This window comes from Chiloscyllium plagiosum, unplaced genomic scaffold (assembly GCF_037043375.1).
Source record: "Chiloscyllium plagiosum isolate Xiang-an unplaced genomic scaffold, Cpla_swu_hap1 HiC_scaffold_42, whole genome shotgun sequence".
Lineage (NCBI taxonomy): Eukaryota > Metazoa > Chordata > Chondrichthyes > Orectolobiformes > Hemiscylliidae > Chiloscyllium > Chiloscyllium plagiosum.
In genome coordinates, this window is record NW_028270180.1 from 44780841 (window position 1) to 44793410 (window position 12570).

The window sequence follows — 12570 nt, forward strand, 5'->3', positions numbered from 1 at the left end:
TTTCTGCTGATCAACTCCAACGCTGAAGCTTGTTAAAATGCTGTTTCGGTGCCCACTGTATATTGATGTTGAAAACAAAAGTAAAAGGGGTTTGCTTCCCAGGGAACTAACTGTGGTGTGGGATACTGCCAAATATTTCAAAATGTCTCTACTGTCATGATCGTGTTCGCCTCCCGCTCGGAAAATCGCAAACAGTTCTGCCATCCCAGGCAAGTTGAGCTTTTTGAAAGAGTCGTTTGGAAATGCCCTGTTGTTAGTTGTGAGATTACTTTATGACTCATGCCCTCGGACTGTATCACATTTAGCATTCATGCATCTCTGTGTCTGAAAATGCATGAGATATGCCAGTTTGTTTGTGTTCCGTGTTAAATGCTTTCTGTTTTGCGATTCGCTCAATACATTTCGATTTAACAGGGTTTCTGAGGTAACTTCCAGCAGCAAAAATTCTCAGCAGAGGACCTGGGAAAATTTCGCAGAGTATGGTCAGTCGGAGCTAAAGTAAGGAAGTCGTTCGTTTCTGCAGTGTTTCACAATACTACCTCTCCCGTGAGCAATCGAACAGACTAAATGTTTGTGCCACAGACTGCGATGGCAAACTCCGCTAAAAAGTAATCCTTTAAAGCCGGTAACATGACGTAATTGGGGTACATCGTGGAAAAAGATACTTCGGTGGACCTCATCCGTGCTCACCACATCGCCAAAATTAAACAAGTCCCGTTCCCCAGCATTTGGCCCCAATCCCTCTAAACGCATCATATCCAGAAACTCACCCGATTACCTTTGCAATTTTCTGAGTGTAATAGCCTCCTCCACTTCCTCTGGTAGATCATTCCAAACACGCACAACCTTCTTTGTGGGAAATGTGCCTCAGGTCCTTTGTCACTTTCAGCCCAATCACCTTAAAGCTATGCTCTCGAGTTTTCAACTCACACCAACTTGGGTAAAACTCAGTTAACCACCCTTCCATAAGGTCATGTTGCAGCTGTTACGCTGCAGGGAAAGTCGTCCCAGCCTATTCCACCTCGCCCTACGGTACAAACATCGACGACAGCTTTGTCTATATTTTGTCATCAATTTAACGTGTCTTTTTTTTTTACGTTTTCAAGATGTCAATTACGCTGGACAACAACAAGCTATTGGAAACAAAAAGGTGAAACGTAGAACGGATTCAACTTTCAGTGTTGGACGCCATTGAGTCGCAGCACTGCCGACTCCGGCTTGTTTCTGTAGTGTAGTGGTCATCACGTTCGCCTCACACGCGAAAGGTCCCCAGTTCGAAACTGGGTAGAAACTGCTTTGTTCTTCAACTGCAGCCTTTTACATGGAAAAGAGCTGAGCTTTCTTGCATGCTTTCCCATCTGCAAACCTGCCTTCGAATTTCCTTGAACAAATCTGCTCTGGTAGTGAAATGTAATGCAATTCCATTTCATTCCAGTGCAAAGCGTTGTTAAGTTTTTCTCCAACCTGGTTCTGATCATATGCCATTCTGTTGGAGAGTGTAGTTACCGCCTTCTGATCCTTCCACGAAAAGCAGTACCGCATTTGCCTTCCTTGCGCAGGCGGCTCGGTTCAAAGACAGGAAAGAAGCAGATGCTCTGGTGTCACAGCGCACCACGAATTCCTGAACTTGTCTGTTTGTCAAATGTACCCCAAGGTCGTCTCAGAAAGACCTCATTTGGAAGCTGTCAATCGTGATTCAACGTGCGAGAATTGGCACCAGATATCCTGAATCATGTTTTGGAGCAATTCGCACGTTAGTGGCTCATTCAATCAGCAACAGCAATGAAAGAAATTGCACTCTCAGAGGAACCTTTCGACTTGCGCATTCATAGCGTCGCTAGTATTAAGGTCCGCCCCGAGATCTAAGTCATGTTGGAACTGAAACGGAGGAATCGACAGAGAGGCTACAGAATGACATCGCATCCATTTGGTTTTCTTTAAATTACTGACGAGCAGGAAAATGTAAACGGGGAGGGCGAGTGGAGAAGTGAGGCAGTTGCAGCTCTGGTGAAATTCCTTCTTTGTGATTCACTCAGCAACCAGAGACGTGAAGGTGACTCAGGCGTGAAAGCTCTTCACATCGAGAACAAAAAGCACTCAAGGGCAGTTAGCACCTCTTCCGGAGTGGGGGGTGCGGTGAGGTAATTACCTTGTGACTTCTGTTACTATGTTCAGAAACTGCCGTTTTGATTGAGGTGAACAGAAACTGCATTTCTAAAAAGCACCATGGAATTTAACAAAATTTATCGAGTCGCTTGTCGTCGATTCCCACATAGGTTTCCAACGCAGTTGGTATCCATGTGGCTCATGTCCAGGTGTGAACATCTCTGCAGCACATTGCACGGTTAAGGTAAAAGGCAAGGAAAGTCGCTTCTAGAACTGGCTCCGAGGTCAGAGCATCCTCACAATGTGATCTGTCGTTCTCGGATTGTAATGTTACCTCCGGTTTTCGGGTGGAGAACATTCTTTGGGACTCTTATTCTGAAAAAAAAAACAGACACAGTGACTGAAACTATGCTGCACGGTATGATGTGGATTACGGCCTGCTCAGGTTTGTGCATTTTCCCTGTAGTCCGGTGTGTTTGGTGTTCCGTGTAAACGTGAAAGTCGTCCTGTTTCGAGCAATGGGTGAAATCATTTAGCAAAGCGAGATTCGAAATTGCAGTAATGTCAAGCAGCTCATGGTTATTTGACCAAATCATAAGCGAACCCATATTCTTAAGCACTCACAGATACATTTGTAGCTGAAAAGAGTCTGAGAAGATAGACTCAGTTTACCATTGATTTTTGTCTGGATTGATGGGCTATCAATATCTGCTGCGAAATTGACATTGTAGCTGTGCCAGTCCGAGAGGACATCCCAGCAGCTGTGCGAGTCCGAGAGGAATCATGGAACCCTTATCATGTGACTTTGCATCTGTTGTTATGCAGGAGCACAATTGGAAATACAAGAAAATAAGAAGGCGCAGCCGGCTGGTAGTGTGGCCGAGCGGTCTAAGGCGCTGGATCCAGGTTCCAGTCTCAAAAGGGGCGTGGGTTCGAATCCCACCACTGCCATTTCTGCTGATCAACTCCAACGCTGCAGCTTGTTAAAATGCTGTTTCGGTGCCCACTGTATATTGATGTTGAAAACAAAAGTAAAAGGGGTTTGCTTCCCAGGGAACTAACTGTGGTGTGGGATACTGCCAAATATTTCAAAATGTCTCTACTGTCATGATCGTGTTCGCCTCCCGCTCGGAAAATCGCAAACAGTTCTGCCATCCCAGGCAAGTTGAGCTTTTTGAAAGAGTCGTTTGGAAATGCCCTGTTGTTAGTTGTGAGATTACTTTATGACTCATGCCCTCGGACTGTATCACATTTAGCATTCATGCATCTCTGTGTCTGAAAATGCATGAGATATGCCAGTTTGTTTGTGTTCCGTGTTAAATGCTTTCTGTTTTGCGATTCGCTCAATACATTTCGATTTAACAGGGTTTCTGAGGTAACTTCCAGCAGCAAAAATTCTCAGCAGAGGACCTGGGAAAATTTCGCAGAGTATGGTCAGTCGGAGCTAAAGTAAGGAAGTCGTTCGTTTCTGCAGTGTTTCACAATACTACCTCTCCCGTGAGCAATCGAACAGACTAAATGTTTGTGCCACAGACTGCGATGGCAAACTCCGCTAAAAAGTAATCCTTTAAAGCCGGTAACATGACGTAATTGGGGTACATCGTGGAAAAAGATACTTCGGTGGACCTCATCCGTGCTCACCACATCGCCAAAATTAAACAAGTCCCGTTCCCCAGCATTTGGCCCCAATCCCTCTAAACGCATCATATCCAGAAACTCACCCGATTACCTTTGCAATTTTCTGAGTGTAATAGCCTCCTCCACTTCCTCTGGTAGATCATTCCAAACACGCACAACCTTCTTTGTGGGAAATGTGCCTCAGGTCCTTTGTCACTTTCAGCCCAATCACCTTAAAGCTATGCTCTCGAGTTTTCAACTCACACCAACTTGGGTAAAACTCAGTTAACCACCCTTCCATAAGGTCATGTTGCAGCTGTTACGCTGCAGGGAAAGTCGTCCCAGCCTATTCCACCTCGCCCTACGGTACAAACATCGACGACAGCTTTGTCTATATTTTGTCATCAATTTAACGTGTCATTTTTTTTTACGTTTTCAAGATGTCAATTACGCTGGACAACAACGAGCTATTGGAAACAAAAAGGTGAAACGTAGAACGGATTCAACTTTCAGTGTTGGACGCCATTGAGTCGCAGCACTGCCGACTCCGGCTTGTTTCTGTAGTGTAGTGGTCATCACGTTCGCCTCACACGCGAAAGGTCCCCAGTTCGAAACTGGGCAGAACCTGCTTTGTTCTTCAACTGCAGCCTTTTACATGGAAAAGAGCTGAGCTTTCTTGCATGCTTTCCCATCTGCAAACCTGCCTTCGAATTTCCTTGAACAAATCTGCTCTGGTAGTGAAATGTAATGCAATTCCATTTCATTCCAGTGCAAAGCGTTGTTAAGTTTTTCTCCAACCTGGTTCTGATCATATGCCATTCTGTTGGAGAGTGTAGTTACCGCCTTCTGATCCTTCCACGAAAAGCAGTACCGCATTTGCCTTCCTTGCGCAGGCGGCTCGGTTCAAAGACAGGAAAGAAGCAGATGCTCTGGTGTCACAGCGCACCACGAATTCCTGAACTTGTCTGTTTGTCAAATGTACCCCAAGGTCGTCTCAGAAAGACCTCATTTGGAAGCTGTCAATCGTGATTCAACGTGCGAGAATTGGCACCAGATATCCTGAATCATGTTTTGGAGCAATTCGCACGTTAGTGGCTCATTCAATCAGCAACAGCAATGAAAGAAATTGCACTCTCAGAGGAACCTTTCGACTTGCGCATTCATAGCGTCGCTAGTATTAAGGTCCGCCCCGAGATCTAAGTCATGTTGGAACTGAAACGGAGGAATCGACAGAGAGGCTACAGAATGACATCGCATCCATTTGGTTTTCTTTAAATTACTGACGAGCAGGAAAATGTAAACGGGGAGGGCGAGTGGAGAAGTGAGGCAGTTGCAGCTCTGGTGAAATTCCTTCTTTGTGATTCACTCAGCAACCAGAGACGTGAAGGTGACTCAGGCGTGAAAGCTCTTCACATCGAGAACAAAAAGCACTCAAGGGCAGTTAGCACCTCTTCCGGAGTGGGGGGTGCGGTGAGGTAATTACCTTGTGACTTCTGTTACTATGTTCAGAAACTGCCGTTTTGATTGAGGTGAACAGAAACTGCATTTCTAAAAAGCACCATGGAATTTAACAAAATTTATCGAGTCGCTTGTCGTCGATTCCCACATAGGTTTCCAACGCAGTTGGTATCCATGTGGCTCATGTCCAGGTGTGAACATCTCTGCAGCACATTGCACGGTTAAGGTAAAAGGCAAGGAAAGTCGCTTCTAGAACTGGCTCCGAGGTCAGAGCATCCTCACAATGTGATCTGTCGTTCTCGGATTGTAATGTTACCTCCGGTTTTCGGGTGGAGAACATTCTTTGGGACTCTTATTCTGAAAAAAAAAACAGACACAGTGACTGAAACTATGCTGCACGGTATGATGTGGATTACGGCCTGCTCAGGTTTGTGCATTTTCCCTGTAGTCCGGTGTGTTTGGTGTTCCGTGTAAACGTGAAAGTCGTCCTGTTTCGAGCAATGGGTGAAATCATTTAGCAAAGCGAGATTCGAAATTGCAGTAATGTCAAGCAGCTCATGGTTATTTGACCAAATCATAAGCGAACCCATATTCTTAAGCACTCACAGATACATTTGTAGCTGAAAAGAGTCTGAGAAGATAGACTCAGTTTACCATTGATTTTTGTCTGGATTGATGGGCTATCAATATCTGCTGCGAAATTGACATTGTAGCTGTGCCAGTCCGAGAGGACATCCCAGCAGCTGTGCGAGTCCGAGAGGAATCATGGAACCCTTATCATGTGACTTTGCATCTGTTGTTATGCAGGAGCACAATTGGAAATACAAGAAAATAAGAAGGCGCAGCCGGCTGGTAGTGTGGCCGAGCGGTCTAAGGCGCTGGATCCAGGTTCCAGTCTCAAAAGGGGCGTGGGTTCGAATCCCACCACTGCCATTTCTGCTGATCAACTCCAACGCTGCAGCTTGTTAAAATGCTGTTTCGGTGCCCACTGTATATTGATGTTGAAAACAAAAGTAAAAGGGGTTTGCTTCCCAGGGAACTAACTGTGGTGTGGGATACTGCCAAATATTTCAAAATGTCTCTACTGTCATGATCGTGTTCGCCTCCCGCTCGGAAAATCGCAAACAGTTCTGCCATCCCAGGCAAGTTGAGCTTTTTGAAAGAGTCGTTTGGAAATGCCCTGTTGTTAGTTGTGAGATTACTTTATGACTCATGCCCTCGGACTGTATCACATTTAGCATTCATGCATCTCTGTGTCTGAAAATGCATGAGATATGCCAGTTTGTTTGTGTTCCGTGTTAAATGCTTTCTGTTTTGCGATTCGCTCAATACATTTCGATTTAACAGGGTTTCTGAGGTAACTTCCAGCAGCAAAAATTCTCAGCAGAGGACCTGGGAAAATTTCGCAGAGTATGGTCAGTCGGAGCTAAAGTAAGGAAGTCGTTCGTTTCTGCAGTGTTTCACAATACTACCTCTCCCGTGAGCAATCGAACAGACTAAATGTTTGTGCCACAGACTGCGATGGCAAACTCCGCTAAAAAGTAATCCTTTAAAGCCGGTAACATGACGTAATTGGGGTACATCGTGGAAAAAGATACTTCGGTGGACCTCATCCGTGCTCACCACATCGCCAAAATTAAACAAGTCCCGTTCCCCAGCATTTGGCCCCAATCCCTCTAAACGCATCATATCCAGAAACTCACCCGATTACCTTTGCAATTTTCTGAGTGTAATAGCCTCCTCCACTTCCTCTGGTAGATCATTCCAAACACGCACAACCTTCTTTGTGGGAAATGTGCCTCAGGTCCTTTGTCACTTTCAGCCCAATCACCTTAAAGCTATGCTCTCGAGTTTTCAACTCACACCAACTTGGGTAAAACTCAGTTAACCACCCTTCCATAAGGTCATGTTGCAGCTGTTACGCTGCAGGGAAAGTCGTCCCAGCCTATTCCACCTCGCCCTACGGTACAAACATCGACGACAGCTTTGTCTATATTTTGTCATCAATTTAACGTGTCTTTTTTTTTTACGTTTTCAAGATGTCAATTACGCTGGACAACAACGAGCTATTGGAAACAAAAAGGTGAAACGTAGAACGGATTCAACTTTCAGTGTTGGACGCCATTGAGTCGCAGCACTGCCGACTCCGGCTTGTTTCTGTAGTGTAGTGGTCATCACGTTCGCCTCACACGCGAAAGGTCCCCAGTTCGAAACTGGGTAGAAACTGCTTTGTTCTTCAACTGCAGCCTTTTACATGGAAAAGAGCTGAGCTTTCTTGCATGCTTTCCCATCTGCAAACCTGCCTTCGAATTTCCTTGAACAAATCTGCTCTGGTAGTGAAATGTAATGCAATTCCATTTCATTCCAGTGCAAAGCGTTGTTAAGTTTTTCTCCAACCTGGTTCTGATCATATGCCATTCTGTTGGAGAGTGTAGTTACCGCCTTCTGATCCTTCCACGAAAAGCAGTACCGCATTTGCCTTCCTTGCGCAGGCGGCTCGGTTCAAAGACAGGAAAGAAGCAGATGCTCTGGTGTCACAGCGCACCACGAATTCCTGAACTTGTCTGTTTGTCAAATGTACCCCAAGGTCGTCTCAGAAAGACCTCATTTGGAAGCTGTCAATCGTGATTCAACGTGCGAGAATTGGCACCAGATATCCTGAATCATGTTTTGGAGCAATTCGCACGTTAGTGGCTCATTCAATCAGCAACAGCAATGAAAGAAATTGCACTCTCAGAGGAACCTTTCGACTTGCGCATTCATAGCGTCGCTAGTATTAAGGTCCGCCCCGAGATCTAAGTCATGTTGGAACTGAAACGGAGGAATCGACAGAGAGGCTACAGAATGACATCGCATCCATTTGGTTTTCTTTAAATTACTGACGAGCAGGAAAATGTAAACGGGGAGGGCGAGTGGAGAAGTGAGGCAGTTGCAGCTCTGGTGAAATTCCTTCTTTGTGATTCACTCAGCAACCAGAGACGTGAAGGTGACTCAGGCGTGAAAGCTCTTCACATCGAGAACAAAAAGCACTCAAGGGCAGTTAGCACCTCTTCCGGAGTGGGGGGTGCGGTGAGGTAATTACCTTGTGACTTCTGTTACTATGTTCAGAAACTGCCGTTTTGATTGAGGTGAACAGAAACTGCATTTCTAAAAAGCACCATGGAATTTAACAAAATTTATCGAGTCGCTTGTCGTCGATTCCCACATAGGTTTCCAACGCAGTTGGTATCCATGTGGCTCATGTCCAGGTGTGAACATCTCTGCAGCACATTGCACGGTTAAGGTAAAAGGCAAGGAAAGTCGCTTCTAGAACTGGCTCCGAGGTCAGAGCATCCTCACAATGTGATCTGTCGTTCTCGGATTGTAATGTTACCTCCGGTTTTCGGGTGGAGAACATTCTTTGGGACTCTTATTCTGAAAAAAAAAAACAGACACAGTGACTGAAACTATGCTGCACGGTATGATGTGGATTACGGCCTGCTCAGGTTTGTGCATTTTCCCTGTAGTCCGGTGTGTTTGGTGTTCCGTGTAAACGTGAAAGTCGTCCTGTTTCGAGCAATGGGTGAAATCATTTAGCAAAGCGAGATTCGAAATTGCAGTAATGTCAAGCAGCTCATGGTTATTTGACCAAATCATAAGCGAACCCATATTCTTAAGCACTCACAGATACATTTGTAGCTGAAAAGAGTCTGAGAAGATAGACTCAGTTTACCATTGATTTTTGTCTGGATTGATGGGCTATCAATATCTGCTGCGAAATTGACATTGTAGCTGTGCCAGTCCGAGAGGACATCCCAGCAGCTGTGCGAGTCCGAGAGGAATCATGGAACCCTTATCATGTGACTTTGCATCTGTTGTTATGCAGGAGCACAATTGGAAATACAAGAGAATAAGAAGGCGCAGCCGGCTGGTAGTGTGGCCGAGCGGTCTCAGGCGCTGGATCCAGGTTCCAGTCTCGAAAGGGGCGTGGGTTCGAATCCCACCACTGCCATTTCTGCTGATCAACTCCAACGCTGCAGCTTGTTAAAATGCTGTTTCGGTGCCCACTGTATATTGATGTTGAAAACAAAAGTAAAAGGGGTTTGCTTCCCAGGGAACTAACTGTGGTGTGGGAAACTGCCAAATATTTCAAAATGTCTCTACTGTCATGATCGTGTTCGCCTCCCGCTCGGAAAATCGCAAACAGTTCTGCCATCCCAGGCAAGTTGAGCTTTTTGAAAGAGTCGTTTGGAAATGCCCTGTTGTTAGTTGTGAGATTACTTTATGACTCATGCCCTCGGACTGTATCACATTTAGCATTCATGCATCTCTGTGTCTGAAAATGCATGAGATATGCCAGTTTGTTTGTGTTCCGTGTTAAATGCTTTCTGTTTTGCGATTCGCTCAATACATTTCGATTTAACAGGGTTTCTGAGGTAACTTCCAGCAGCAAAAATTCTCAGCAGAGGATCTGGGAAAATTTCGCAGAGTATGGTCAGTCGGAGCTAAAGTAAGGAAGTCGTTCGTTTCTGCAGTGTTTCACAATACTACCTCTCCCGTGAGCAGTCGAACAGACTAAATGTTTGTGCCACAGACTGCGATGGCAAACTCCGCTAAAAAGTAATCCTTTAAAGCCGGTAACATGACGTAATTGGGGTACATCGTGGAAAAAGATACTTCGGTGGACCTCATCCGTGCTCACCACATCGCCAAAATTAAACAAGTCCCGTTCCCCAGCATTTGGCCCCAATCCCTCTAAACGCATCATATCCAGAAACTCACCCGATTACCTTTGCAATTTTCTGAGTGTAATAGCCTCCTCCACTTCCTCTGGTAGATCATTCCAAACACGCACAACCTTCTTTGTGGGAAATGTGCCTCAGGTCCTTTGTCACTTTCAGCCCAATCACCTTAAAGCTATGCTCTCGAGTTTTCAACTCACACCAACTTGGGTAAAACTCAGTTAACCACCCTTCCATAAGGTCATGTTGCAGCTGTTACGCTGCAGGGAAAGTCGTCCCAGCCTATTCCACCTCGCCCTACGGTACAAACATCGACGACAGCTTTGTCTATATTTTGTCATCAATTTAACGTGTCTTTTTTTTTTACGTTTTCAAGATGTCAATTACGCTGGACAACAACAAGCTATTGGAAACAAAAAGGTGAAACGTAGAACGGATTCAACTTTCAGTGTTGGACGCCATTGAGTCGCAGCACTGCCGACTCCGGCTTGTTTCTGTAGTGTAGTGGTCATCACGTTCGCCTCACACGCGAAAGGTCCCCAGTTCGAAACTGGGTAGAAACTGCTTTGTTCTTCAACTGCAGCCTTTTACATGGAAAAGAGCTGAGCTTTCTTGCATGCTTTCCCATCTGCAAACCTGCCTTCGAATTTCCTTGAACAAATCTGCTCTGGTAGTGAAATGTAATGCAATTCCATTTCATTCCAGTGCAAAGCGTTGTTAAGTTTTTCTCCAACCTGGTTCTGATCATATGCCATTCTGTTGGAGAGTGTAGTTACCGCCTTCTGATCCTTCCACGAAAAGCAGTACCGCATTTGCCTTCCTTGCGCAGGCGGCTCGGTTCAAAGACAGGAAAGAAGCAGATGCTCTGGTGTCACAGCGCACCACGAATTCCTGAACTTGTCTGTTTGTCAAATGTACCCCAAGGTCGTCTCAGAAAGACCTCATTTGGAAGCTGTCAATCGTGATTCAACGTGCGAGAATTGGCACCAGATATCCTGAATCATGTTTTGGAGCAATTCGCACGTTAGTGGCTCATTCAATCAGCAACAGCAATGAAAGAAATTGCACTCTCAGAGGAACCTTTCGACTTGCGCATTCATAGCGTCGCTAGTATTAAGGTCCGCCCCGAGATCTAAGTCATGTTGGAACTGAAACGGAGGAATCGACAGAGAGGCTACAGAATGACATCGCATCCATTTGGTTTTCTTTAAATTACTGAAGAGCAGGAAAATGTAAACGGGGAGGGCGAGTGGAGAAGTGAGGCAGTTGCAGCTCTGGTGAAATTCCTTCTTTGTGATTCACTCAGCAACCAGAGACGTGAAGGTGACTCAGGCGTGAAAGCTCTTCACATCGAGAACAAAAAGCACTCAAGGGCAGTTAGCACCTCTTCCGGAGTGGGGGGTGCGGTGAGGTAATTACCTTGTGACTTCTGTTACTATGTTCAGAAACTGCCGTTTTGATTGAGGTGAACAGAAACTGCATTTCTAAAAAGCACCATGGAATTTAACAAAATTTATCGAGTCGCTTGTCGTCGATTCCCACATAGGTTTCCAACGCAGTTGGTATCCATGTGGCTCATGTCCAGGTGTGAACATCTCTGCAGCACATTGCACGGTTAAGGTAAAAGGCAAGGAAAGTCGCTTCTAGAACTGGCTCCGAGGTCAGAGCATCCTCACAATGTGATCTGTCGTTCTCGGATTGTAATGTTACCTCCGGTTTTCGGGTGGAGAACATTCTTTGGGACTCTTATTCTGAAAAAAAAAACAGACACAGTGACTGAAACTATGCTGCACGGTATGATGTGGATTACGGCCTGCTCAGGTTTGTGCATTTTCCCTGTAGTCCGGTGTGTTTGGTGTTCCGTGTAAACGTGAAAGTCGTCCTGTTTCGAGCAATGGGTGAAATAATTTAGCAAAGCGAGATTCGAAATTGCAGTAATGTCAAGCAGCTCATGGTTATTTGACCAAATCATAAGCGAACCCATATTCTTAAGCACTCACAGATACATTTGTAGCTGAAAAGAGTCTGAGAAGATAGACTCAGTTTACCATTGATTTTTGTCTGGATTGTTGGGCTATCAATATCTGCTGCGAAATTGACATTGTAGCTGTGCCAGTCCGAGAGGACATCCCAGCAGCTGTGCGAGTCCGAGAGGAATCATGGAACCCTTATCATGTGACTTTGCATCTGTTGTTATGCAGGAGCACAATTGGAAATACAAGAGAATAAGAAGGCGCAGCCGGCTGGTAGTGTGGCCGAGCGGTCTAAGGCGCTGGATCCAGGTTCCAGTCTCGAAAGGGGCGTGGGTTCGAATCCCACCACTGCCATTTCTGCTGATCAACTCCAACGCTGCAGCTTGTTAAAATGCTGTTTCGGTGCCCACTGTATATTGATGTTGAAAACAAAAGTAAAAGGGGTTTGCTTCCCAGGGAACTAACTGTGGTGTGGGAAACTGCCAAATATTTCAAAATGTCTCTACTGTCATGATCGTGTTCGCCTCCCGCTCGGAAAATCGCAAACAGTTCTGCCATCCCAGGCAAGTTGAGCTTTTTGAAAGAGTCGTTTGGAAATGCCCTGTTGTTAGTTGTGAGATTACTTTATGACTCATGCCCTCGGACTGTATCACATTTAGCATTCATGCATCTCTGTGTCTGAAAATGCATGAGAT

The 12570-nt window shown here is 45.4% G+C and overlaps 1 non-coding gene across 1 annotated transcript; it reads left to right on the forward strand.

Moving 5' to 3' along the window:
• The first annotated feature begins 12147 nt into the window (after nt 1-12147).
• On the forward strand, nt 12148-12229 carry trnal-cag (transfer RNA leucine (anticodon CAG)). Its single transcript has one exon. It is a non-coding gene; the product is annotated as a tRNA-Leu (tRNA).
• The last annotated feature ends 341 nt before the right edge of the window (nt 12230-12570 follow it).